Raw genomic sequence first — 12,932 nt, forward strand, 5'->3', positions numbered from 1 at the left:
CCAACTGTCCCCCCGCAGCCTCTGGAATGTTCCAGGAATGTCAGATGATTAATAGATGATTAGTGCACATTAATAAGGGTCTGCAAAGCCTGTAGTTCTGCCATTGCAAAGGTCACTGTCAGCAAAATGGGTAATCTGTCTTTCAGCTTTGCCAGTAATCTAACACATCAGTCAGGGCCAGAGGCGACCACAATCTAACATAATAATCATATGAATACTGACCTCAACAACACAAGACATCAGCACTTGTTTAAGCTGGCTGGTGCAAAATTTCTCTATGCATTAGCTTATTATGACTCACGTAATAGAAGGTGGGGGTGTAGCAGTTAAAAACCTGTACTGGTAACTGAAAGGTTACAGGTTCAAACACAGCAAGGAGCAATCCATGATTTCAATCATCACTGTAGACTCAGCCTCAGAAAGAAAGCTCATGGACTGCTCACAGTCAGATTACAGACAAAAACAACATAATCACAAGGGAAATCGACATGGTGCTACAGATTTTTCAGGTACCTTGACATCGACCCCATTCTGCCGAGTTGCTGACACACGCCATCTTCCATCAGACATCTTTGCATCAAATCAAATGTGTTTACCTTAATCCTGTGGAGTTGCTGGTGCACAACGTGCATTACGCAAACAGGGTTATGGTCAAACAGGAAGTAATCATGTTCACATCATCAATGATGAGCATGATTAAGAGGTTGCATTTTCCCTCTAAGATTAAATATTTACTCCACTGATGGTTAGGTTTGGGGTTGGGGTTGGGTAAGTAAAAATTGCATTACTGTTGACTGCATTACATCTTTATCGACTAAAAACAACTCACTACACAACTCACTTTTCGCACCCATATGTGGATATTTCACCCTGAAACTGGAGCTCACACATGCCCATACATTCAACAACACTTCACACTTCAGCCACTGGTGGGCAATGGTTCAAATTTCAGCAAGCACAGACCGATTTCAGCAGCAGAACATTTAACATACTGTTACCGAAATCACAGTGCAATCAGTCTGGACAAAAATGGCAAGAGCTGATTGAAATTGGCTTTCAGGAGTCAGGATGCACCAGTTCTAAAAAAAAAAAAAAATGAAGTCATATTTAAAAGGTACCAGGTTGATACAAAAAGCACTTTTGAGGAAGAACAAATCATTGTATTTGCCAAAGTTTGTCAGACATTCAGCAAAGTTTTGCTTGAGGCACTTAGTAGCAAGCAGGTTAGACGTAATTAGATATCCACAAACAGAACTGTCTAGTCCACTCTTCTGAGTTAATAATCAGTGCTTATTACTTTTGTATGGACAGAAATTCCAATTACAAAGTCTACACTAATTTCTGATAATTATCCATTATTGTGTTTTCTGTATAGTTGGTTGCTAACCAACGCTAATATACAACATCATTATAAGTTTCGTCTGTTTTGGTCTTTTAATGTGGTATCAGCTATTAGATAAACACACCCCTGTTGTTCATGGCACGACAAAACAAAACAAAAGCTGTAGTTGAAAGCTTTTCATGTTGGTCAGGCAGTCTCTTATTGTACACCTTCAGAAGACTTGGAATATGACGCACAGGTCACATATACAAATTGTTGGATACTTTTGGCACTATGCACTGCCATTGTATTGAAAAGACATAAGGTAATCTTCATAAAATATCTCCTTTTGTGTTTCACAGCAGAAAGAAAGTCAAATGGGTTTGGCACAAAATAAGGGAGTTAATTTATGACAGAATTGACATTTTTGCATGAACTTTTCCTTTAAACATTACATTTATTTGTTGTTTTTCTTTCCTTTGTCTTAGTTCCAAGAGGAAGCTGCTGGTTTTGAATCTTTGTGAATGAAGCTTCTCTAGTGTGGCTGCTCTTCTGTTGTTTGCAGCTGTTGCAGACCACAGACGGCTGCTTGCATTTGCCGGCCCTTTTCCTGCTCGCATCAAGAGAAAGGAATGACAAACTCAACTGGCTCATGCACCTGACGGCTCCACAACCACAGCCAAGACTTTCACTGTTCCAAATCACAGCACTGTTTCAAATGTGTCCAAATATGTGAATTACTCTCACAGATGCTCACAGATACACCTTTCTATGGACTGTAACCCTCCACTATGTAATGTATGAATATGTGATGGCTTACAGAGATCAGGCTGTGTGTGGACATACAGGACCGCAGGGAAAGAGAGAGAGCTAGCAAGGGATGAGGAATGAAAGAGACAGAGAGACAGTCTGGGAGGCAGATGGATGAGGCTTTGGTGCAGGCACAGAACAGACGGCGCTGGCACAGCCTGACTTAACCGTGAGAACAGGTACAGCTGCGGTGTGCATATTGGAAAGCACTGCTAAACTTCAACCACAGCAATCATACGTACATATAGGTATGAGAGCAGGCAGAAAGGCTCATTCACTGGTCAGATCAGGGTCAGATGTTTTAAGATTCAGGTTGCCAGGTTAGTGGCATTAAAACTTTGAATGATACTCAGAGTTTTGTTATAGACAAGCAGTGTTGGGTAAGTTACTCAAAAAAGTATTCCCCAACAAATTACTAATTTCTTCCTAAAAATTTTAATCAGATTACTTTCATGAAAAAGTCTGTCACATTACTAATTACTTATTTAAGGTACTTTCTAAAACACTTTTCACAGAAATGCTTTTTATTTCTCAACAAATTCAAAATAATATCGGTATTTCCTCCTCCATTGTCGCAAGAAAGCCATACACTCAGCACCGCGTTTCTCCCTTATGATGACTTATTAGTGAGCACATACAGACGTAATGTACCTGTACATATGAACGTGTGTTTTAATAAGTATTATTTAAATAATATCAGTTTAGAAAGATGTGTAACCCAAGTAATGTAATTGAAATTGATAGTTTAAAATGAAATGTATTAAACTACTTTTTGAATAGAAATTATTTTGATTACAGTAACTAATTACTTTGTAATCATATTACACAGCGGTTGCAAGTTAACAAGATATCATGAGCATACATTATATATTCCACACCAGTTCTTGCTACTTTTGAATAGACGGTCTATACACATTTCCCCCTATTTTTTCCTGAGTAAACCTAATCCTAAAATCTGATCGGTTCATAGGAATGATGTTCCATCAAGAATGTTGATCCAGGAATACATCCTAAATGGCAAAGTGTCTAGGTCCTGTGGTGGACAAGCAATTACGTTATATGATGAAGAATTAAAGGAATAGTTCACCCAAAAAAGAAAATTCTCCCATCATTTACTCACCCTCATAGCATCCCAGATGTGTCTTTTTTTTCTTCTGCTGTACACAAACAAAGATTTTAGAAGAATATTTCAACTCTGTAGGTCCATTCAATGCAAGTAAATGGTGGCCAGAACTTTGAAGGTCCAAAAGGCACATAAAGGCAGCATAAAAGTAACCCATATGACACAAGTGGTTAAATATGTATCTTCAGAAGCAATTTAATAGGTGTGGGTGAGAAACAGATCAATATTTAAGTATATATATATATATATATATATATATATATATATATATATATATATATATATAATTATTATTATTATTATTATTATTATTATTTTGCAAGAATCTGTACATTGAGCAAAACAAAAAAGAAGTACAAGGGATTTCTGTAATAAAAATCAGCACCAGCTCGAGCTCAATTATAGTGTGGCATGTAAGATTCAATCTTGCACGAGTGTCTGGTTATGCGCTCACTGGAGGAGAAAATGAAGATAAGCTCTCCAGTGGCCCTGACATTTCCCTGTGCTACTGGAAATCAACCCATCCCATTCTTTAATCATCTATGTTTGATCAGATTCTTACTGTTTCAAATAGAGGACTGTCTTACTTCAGTCATTTGCCCTCTTAGGTGATATAATTTTACTATTAGGTAAAAACTAATGCATACTGGGACCCATTTTGCTATCATGCATGTCTGTATGATAAATTGTCTTTTCATAAATCTGTTTATGTATCTATCAGCTGATAGATAGATAGATAGATAGATAGATAGATATACAGACGGATGGACGGACGGACGGACAGACAGAAAGATAGATGGATAGACGGATAGATGGACAGACAGACAGACAGACAGACAGACAGACAGACAGACAGACAGACAGATAGCTGGATATACAGACAGACAGACAGATAGACAGATAGATAGATAGATAGATAGATGGATAGACAGACAGACAGACAGACAGACAGATAGATAGATAGATAGATAGATAGATAGATAGACGGATAGACGGATAGATGGATATATATACAGACAGACAGATAGATTGATAGACAGACAGATGGACAGACAGACCGACCGACCGACCGACAGACAGATAGATAGATAGACAGACAGATAGATAGATGGATATATATATACAGACAGACAGACAGACAGACAGATAGATTGATAGACGGGTAGATGGACAGACAGACAGACAGACAGACAGACAGATAGATAGATAGATAGATAGATAGATAGATAGATAGATAGATAGATAGATAGATAGACAGACAGATAGATGGATATATATACAGACAGACAGACAGACAGACAGACAGATAGATTGATAGACGGGTAGATGGACAGACAGACAGACAGACAGATAGACAGATAGATAGATAGATAGATAGACAGATAGATAGATAGATAATGCTTCTACGTTCCTTAGAAGAAATGCATAATGAATTCACTCTTCTTGTATATGCAGCACACATTGATGCCAACTATTAAGAGCACTAGGTCAGGGACTATATTGTTAATTTTCGAGAATTTCCTTAATAGAATAATATTTTCATCAAAATATGTGTCCTGAATATTTTTTTTTAAATGTAGAAACCATTTTTAACACTCATAAGTTAGGAAATGCCGTATAAATGTAGGCTGGCTATTGCTAGCAATTCGCCAGGCGTCATACCTAAAAATGCATTTTAGCAGTGACCATATTCACAATATAGCACGGCCATATATCTTTTGTAATTATTTATTTTTTTAAATCTGAATCTGTCATTCCAGCGCAACAAATACGGTTCGAGTTTTCCAGAAACACCAGAGGGCGCACTAACAGCATCAACAAGAGGACAGGAGCAAGTTCGTCAATGAAGAAATAGCACGAAACTCCAAAGACCATCAAACTTGGGTTTGTTTTTATCAAAGTTTTTTTTTTTTCTGCGTATATAATAGTCATCTGAAATATCCTTTTTGTAGTCTAATATATATCTATAAGAGTGTTTATTTTAGGCTGTATTCTGATTAATATATATATATATATATATATATATACATTTTTCTGTCAGTGCAGCCTACTAATCTTTTTAGATGGTAAATCACAGTGAGCTCACTGCCTCAGGGCAACTTTATCCAACACCCATGTTGTGCTTTAGTCACTCACAGGGGATTAATCATCCAACAACACCACTCAAGCAGGGCAACAAATTAAAGGAGAGAATTTAAATTGGATCACTAGTTAACCCTCCATTGGTGGAGGCTGTGTGTGATAACCAGTTCTTCCTTTCTTTCTTTCTTTCTTTTTTTATACCACGAAATGTGAATTACTTTGCATTCACATAAAAACACATGTTAGACCAACAATATTCCCCCAAATGTTGTCCCAACTAGCCTAACAGAGATATCGCAATGAACAATTTCATATTGAACAATGTTGCTGTTCTGGGAGTTCCCAGCATGCTTTATAACATTAATAAATCATGTGTTAGGGTTATAGGCTTATTTCTTGCTGTTTTCTGACTTTATTTCTGCTGTTATTGATTTTTTTTTTCTTTTGCCACTGTTAGTTAATTGATGTGTGGTGATGTTAAGATCTCATCTTTTAATTTAAAGGAATAGTTCAACCAAAAATGAAAATTCTCTCATCATTTACTCACCCTCATGCCATCCCAGATATATGACTTTCTTTCTTCTGCTGAACACAAATGAAGATTTTTAGAGGAATATTTCAGCTCTGTAGGTCCACACAATGCAAGTGAATGGTGACAAAAAATGTTAAGCTCCAAAATGCACATAAAGGCAGCATAAAAGTAATCCATAGGACTCCAGTGGTTAAATCTATATGTTGATATGATAGGTGTGAGTGAGAAACAGATCAAAGTTGAATTCTTTTTTTTTACAATAAATTCTCCCCCTTGCCCAGCAGGTGGCGATATGCATGAAGAATGTAAATAGCCAAAAACAAAAGAAGAAGAATGTGAAAGTGAAAGTGGAGATTAATTGTAAAAAGAACTTAAATATTGATCGGTTTCTCAACCACAGGTTTGTGTGTTAAGGGTTGAGGTCTATCATGTGTTTATATCAAACATACATACTCTCATACTGTCTTACTTTCTTGCCTTGGACGAAGGCAGGCAAGATAAATAGCATTCACACTTCTCATAATATTGTATTAACAATAAATGATGGAGAACATATAAAACAACATGATAGTGTTGCTATTTGTGTAGAGGTCTTCATAACATTGTCAGAACAGCTACAACTTAAAAACACCGTTGTGTCACGCAAATCCCATTATATTTACCTGTGGGAAAACAACTAGAATTTATGACTGAGAGGTCAAATGCAAATAATTGTCAAACATTCCAATATTACAGTACATTACACTTTTATTAGTTGAGCCATGACAACATTAACTGTTCATATGCAGTTTGGGTCACTTAAAATCTGTATTATTGGATTATCTGGGGCAGATACTTTCCTTTCTCTCAGTATATGGTCCTGTTTGAGTCTAAATTATGCCATCAAACTAATGTATTGTGACTGCTGGCGACTCCTGCGACAGAGCCTTACAGCTGTCCCTGAATCAATAGATGTCAGAGGAGTATTTGGACAGTCATGACAGACCGACATGACCATTCGGTTCTAAATGGGCAAATGTGCTCCCGTTCTCAAGACTGGGGGATTAATCCACTACAAACTTCAGTTACACCCCCCTAAATCCCCCAATCCATTTATCTGTGGCCGGAGCCCAGTACATCTGCTTGGGCTTCAGGGAGTGTAATTCTCAATTATTGGCCTTTATGCGTTGCAGCCTTTAATTACAACAGTGGTTCAAGCTAAGATCAGACACAGCCAAGAGCAGATGGTACAGTGACAGGTCAAGAAGGACTTCATTGCCCACATTGTAATGCTGTCGAGGCCAGTGTCAAAGGAGTCAGTTTAAATATAAGGTGAGCTTAAATAGAGTATGAGGGTCAGGTTTATGAACACACATTAAAGGGGTAGTTCAACCAAAACTGAAAATTCTCTCATCATTTACTCACCCTCATGCCATCCCAGATGTGTATGACTTTCTTTCTTCTGCTGAACAGAAATGAGGATTCTTAGAAGAATATCTCAGCTCTGTAGGTCCATAAAATGCAAGTGAATGGTGGCCAGAACATTGAAGCTACAAAAAAGCAGATAAAGGCAGCATAAAAATAATCCATATGACTCCAGTGGTTAAATCCATGTCTTCTGAAGCAATATGATAAGTGTGGGTGAGAAATAGATCAAGGCCTTTTTTTACTTTAAATCTACACTTTCACTTCCACATTCAGCTACCTACTGGTCGGGGCAGGTCAAACGTGGAGATTTAAAGTAAAAAAAGACTTAAATATTGTGATTAACTAAATGTGGCTCAAAAGAACATTCTGGGTTCAATACAAGTTTTAAACTGTGCATTACCTACACAAAATAATAATAAATAAATACGGTTTGGCACTTTCAGTGGAAGTGAATGGGGCCATTTTTTGGAAGGTTTAAAGGCAGAAATTTGAAGCTTATAATTTTATAAAGCACTTACATTAATTCTTCTGTAAAAACTTGTGCATTATTTGAGCTGTTAATTTGTTTAAATTGTCATTTACCAGGATAACAGGGATTACAGCGGTACGTTGTCAAGGCAACAAAGTTATAAAATTGCATATAACTTTACACAGGAAATGTTATTATGCGATTTTATCACAATAAAATCATGTTGTTTACATATTGTTTCAATACTTTTGAAGCAGTGAGTATTTTAATGTTTACGGATTGGCCCCATTGAAAGTGCCTGACTGTAAACCAGATTTTAGCTTTTTAAAGAAAAGTGACAATTTGATATACATTTTTGTGGTGACCAACATCATGCCACAAATGCTGTCGATTGAGCTTAACTTGTATTGAACCTGGAATATCCCTTTAAGTGTCCAAATGCTTTTCATGGAAACTGAAACATTTCTATTTTTACTAGAAGTAACACATCAAAACCTAGATCTATAGATCTATGGTCAGATTCCAAACGCCTGCTATATTTCTCAATTCAGCATCAATTCTGAATTCTGAACTAAAAAATGCATCGTTTTCCATTACAAATGCTGATATCTAGACGCATTTACTGAAAAGTCAACAGCACACACTTTCACTGAAATGAGATTCTCAGAATAAGACTCAGTTGACATGACAAGACTGGATCTGCCCCAGTCCGTAAATTGAGGCCAAAACAACAACACATCATAATAAAGGCAGTAGAATAGCATTTCAGAATCTACATATTCTGCATCATGATTCATTAGTGGTTTGCATTCTTATTAAAATGAGAAACACAAGTACAAAAGATGAGAAGATGAGGCCTATTTTACCCCCTTTTGCATCACTTGTAGGCCTATTCAAGGGTGGAATTTGCACCCAGCAATCAGTTCGATTATCTTTCAAATACACACTGCATGATAGAATGCATCAGGCAGACATAAGATGGGATGAGTGGGTTCTCTCCCGAGTCTATTTTCCGGACGGTTTACTGTTGTTATTGCCTGAATTAGTGTGAGCTGTCGAACAAGGAAGGGTTAGCAACACAAGATCTATTTAAATGTATGACTAGGATCTGCGTTGAGTTTGTCACGCTAGGTGCTTATCTGTTCTGCCCATGCTTTCACCCCGAGTGATACGTGCATGCCTTAATGACCCTATTTGAACATGTGGTAGCCTACATTTAAATGTGAGGGCACACTCTTGTGAGGGCTTCACTTTGCCATGTTTCATTAATAGTTTATTATTGAGAGTCCCTCGTGTTGCACTCTCTCCGGCTCGACATTTACATCTCAGTCTTATATCAAGTAAGACTGTGGAGCATTCGTTCACAAACATAAACACAGCAGAGAGCGATATGTGTGCTGAGCCAAAAGAGAATACATAAACACCAAAACAAACAAACACACACATGCACAGACTTTTACCTTGCCATCTCAATGGCAACTACCATTGTTCTCAAATAAAGCTTCTTGGGTAAATTACTCATAAAAGCAATCCGTGACTAATTACTTTTATAAAATTGTAATCAGATCACTTTATTGATTACTTCATTGAAAGTACTTCACTTTTAAGTTAAGCCCAAAGTACACTTACGTGCAACGTAAATTTTGAGTGCTCGAACAATGAACGCGTGGCTCGATTTTTCTAACCGCGTGTAATCTGAAACCACAGTATGTGCATGTGCCTGGAATTATTTGCACTAATTAGTGGTTCCAGAAAGTGGCAACACTCACAATTGTCACAGCCATTGATGTTGATGTAATCACCAGTAAACAAGAGACAAATGCGGAAACAACAACAGTGGATGTGAACGTCAAGAACACGTGTGAAGAGGTCAGGAAATATCTGCATATGCATTACTCAAGTCTAAACTCTTGAAGAGAAATAGTCCAGTATCTCATAGCAGTCGTTGCGTGCACGCACCAACCGCCAGTGTATATGCGTACAGTCAAATTAAGTACACTTTGAAAGTATAGCGGTTGACTGTACGCAGACGCTAAACTTTCATGTCAAAACTGAAGTACACTTTACTTTCTAAAACACTTTTCCCAGAAAAGGTTTTGTTCTTTTGCTAAACAAATTCAAAATAATGTCCATATTTCCTGATTGTTCATTGTCACACACAAGTCATACACTCAGCACCACAGGTTTCTACAGCATAATGATTTAATAGGGGGCGTACACCCTTCAGGTGTCACGGAATTGCAAAGAGACATTTGAACATAATTCATGTTTTAAATTCTACATAATACTCTTTTAGAAATGAGTGGCTAAAGTTAAGTAATTAATTGAAAGTCAGTAAGTGTAATCTGATCACTAGAATTTAAATGTAATGTGTTGCACTACTTTTTGACTAAAAATGTAATTTGGTTACATCCAACACTGCTTATGATACAGACTAGTGATGTCAAAAGTACCGATACTTCGGTACCAAGTTGATACTGATATGTAAAAAAAATTCACGATACCAGTGTTTCTGCACTACAGGTAGTACTGAGCACCGACACAAATCGGCCCCCGCGCGCTGACTGACTGACAGACAGACAGCTGCTTACAAATGCTCACACGCTTATTTGAGCTTGAGCCCTGTTACTCCTTTTACACTGAAATGGACAAATAATCAAATTAAAGTCGTGATATGTCCTAGTGTGATTATTAAACCGTGCAAGACTGCAATCTTAGTCTGTATGAGCTACGTGCTTTAGATGAATGTGTGAGGCAGACAGCTCATAGGCCTATTGCCTACATTGGAAACTCCACAGACAATGAGAATCATTTGCGTTGTATGAGATGACAAAGCAGAGCACTCATCCACTGTGAAGCGCACAGCACATGTAGACTATATATAATTAAATCACAGTATTTGCACTTTAATGATCACACTGAGCCATGTAGCAAACTGTTGAAAGTGAAACTACCGTTAAAACACACGTCAAAATAAAAGCTTGATTCAAAATGAAAGCTAGATGCCTGAAATGGAAAAAATTGTGATGGAAATATATTACAATTGTAAAGCAATAATAAAATAATAAAAAACATTAATAAATGAATAATAATAATAATAATAACAAGCAATATATCACAAAAATAAATCTAAAAAAATGCAATGCTATGTTGAAAAGTAATTGTTGTATTTTTTACTTGTTATAATTTTAAGCATTATTTTGATTATACAGTGCACCATGTTAATTATTAAGTTCAATTTAAGTTTGAAACAGGGAATTATGAAGAAAAAAATGAAAAAGGAAAACAATTATAAAACACATTTCAATAGGGCCCTACTTAAAAACACTCAAGCAATGCATACTTAATTGAGAAACACTTGAAGGAAACATGCATTTCTTCTCATTTATTATTTATATTGAAATTTAATTTTAAAAAGGCTAAAGGAATATGTTCAAGCACATTTCCATATTAGCATATTTTTATGTAGTATCAAAATTGGTATTGAGAACCGTGAAATTTCACTGGTATTGGTACCGACTATTGACGTTTTTGTATCATGACAACACTAACACAGACTTACCTTAATTATAACATTAAATAAAAAATTTGGTCATTTCTAGTAGTGAATAATGATATTATGACAATAATGAAAAACAAAGTTATTTTTCCACATTTAGAACTTTTCTGGACTTTTTTTACAGCAATTGTTGGTAAAAAGAGACACACACACACACACACACACACACACACACACACACACATGCAAACTTGCTTTTATTTAATTGTGGGGACTCTCCATAGACTTCCATGCATTTTATACAGATCTAATGATAATTTATATCCCCTAAACCTAACCCTACCCCTAAACCTAACCCTCACATAAACTTTTTTGAATTTTTACATTTTCAAAAAAGCATAGTTTAGTATGTTTAATAAGCCATTTCCCTCGTGGGGACCGCTGGCTGGGCCCCACAATGTAGTATAAACACACACACACACACACACACACACACACACACACTATTGTTCACTTTCCCCCATAAACAAACTTTCCTTATTGTTTTCCTTCACAAACACTTGATTGCCCACATATAACTTGATTAACCTAACGTATAACTTGGCATGGTAACATCATTTGTTAAGCACAACTCAGCATATAAAAATTATATCTGCTCCAAATGCGGAATGCGGGGTTAAATTAGATATAAGTTATTAATTGCTCTGATTAGCTCTCTGCACATTTGTCAAGTTTCCTGTTACTGTAGCAAGCTGTAGGGAGGGAAGTTGCACCTGGTTCAGGCAGAACAAGTAGGATCCCAGAAATGAAGTGAGATCAAAAACTGAATTTGGTTTTGTTAAAATAATCTGCTATAGATAGCAAAATAAATCATTCATAGCAAAAGGAGTTTTGTAATTGTACTCAACTATAGCAGAAATCTTGCACAACAAAAACGTGAACGGATTGAAGACTGTTCCTCAAAGCTCAGAGATCTTGATAGGTTTTGCATTTTCTATAACACTTTACATTTTTGTTCCCCATGTTAAGGGCTTATAAAGGGGTTTGTTAATCAGTTACAATTCATTTATTCACAAATGCATTATAAATAATTGATATGCAGTTATAACAACATGCATTTAAAGGGTGAGTATCATACAATACCTGCCAAATAGTGAGCCATTTTATCTCACGTTATAAACGCTTAATAACTCTTATTAAACATTAGTAACCTATGAAAATTCATTTTTTATGTAAAGTGGAGTTGCCAGCATTGGAAACCTATAAAGTCCTCTATTGTTTCATGGTCATCAGGCTTTATTATACAATATATGTTGTGAATGAGTATGAAAAGTCAACTGGAAGTAAAATGGCAATCTTTTATTTTCATCTCACTGTAATAATCTATTGTTGCACTGTAACATAATTAGGGCATTTAATGTTTTTGAATACTATAAGCATGAATAAGTGTATTTATTAAGCTTTTATAACATGCAAGTTAAAATGCTCACTATTGGCAGGTATTGCATGAAAGTCATCCTTTTTATTCATGCTCTTTTAACTGCATATCAAGGATTTCTAATGTATATATAAATGACTTATTAGTCATTTATAAACCCCTATATAAACCCTTAACATTAACTTAGTGTCACAGCATTTTCTAATACAGACAGACAGATAGATAGACAGACAGACAGATAAATAGATGAT

This window comes from Myxocyprinus asiaticus, chromosome 1 (assembly GCF_019703515.2).
Source record: "Myxocyprinus asiaticus isolate MX2 ecotype Aquarium Trade chromosome 1, UBuf_Myxa_2, whole genome shotgun sequence".
Classification (NCBI taxonomy): domain Eukaryota; kingdom Metazoa; phylum Chordata; class Actinopteri; order Cypriniformes; family Catostomidae; genus Myxocyprinus; species Myxocyprinus asiaticus.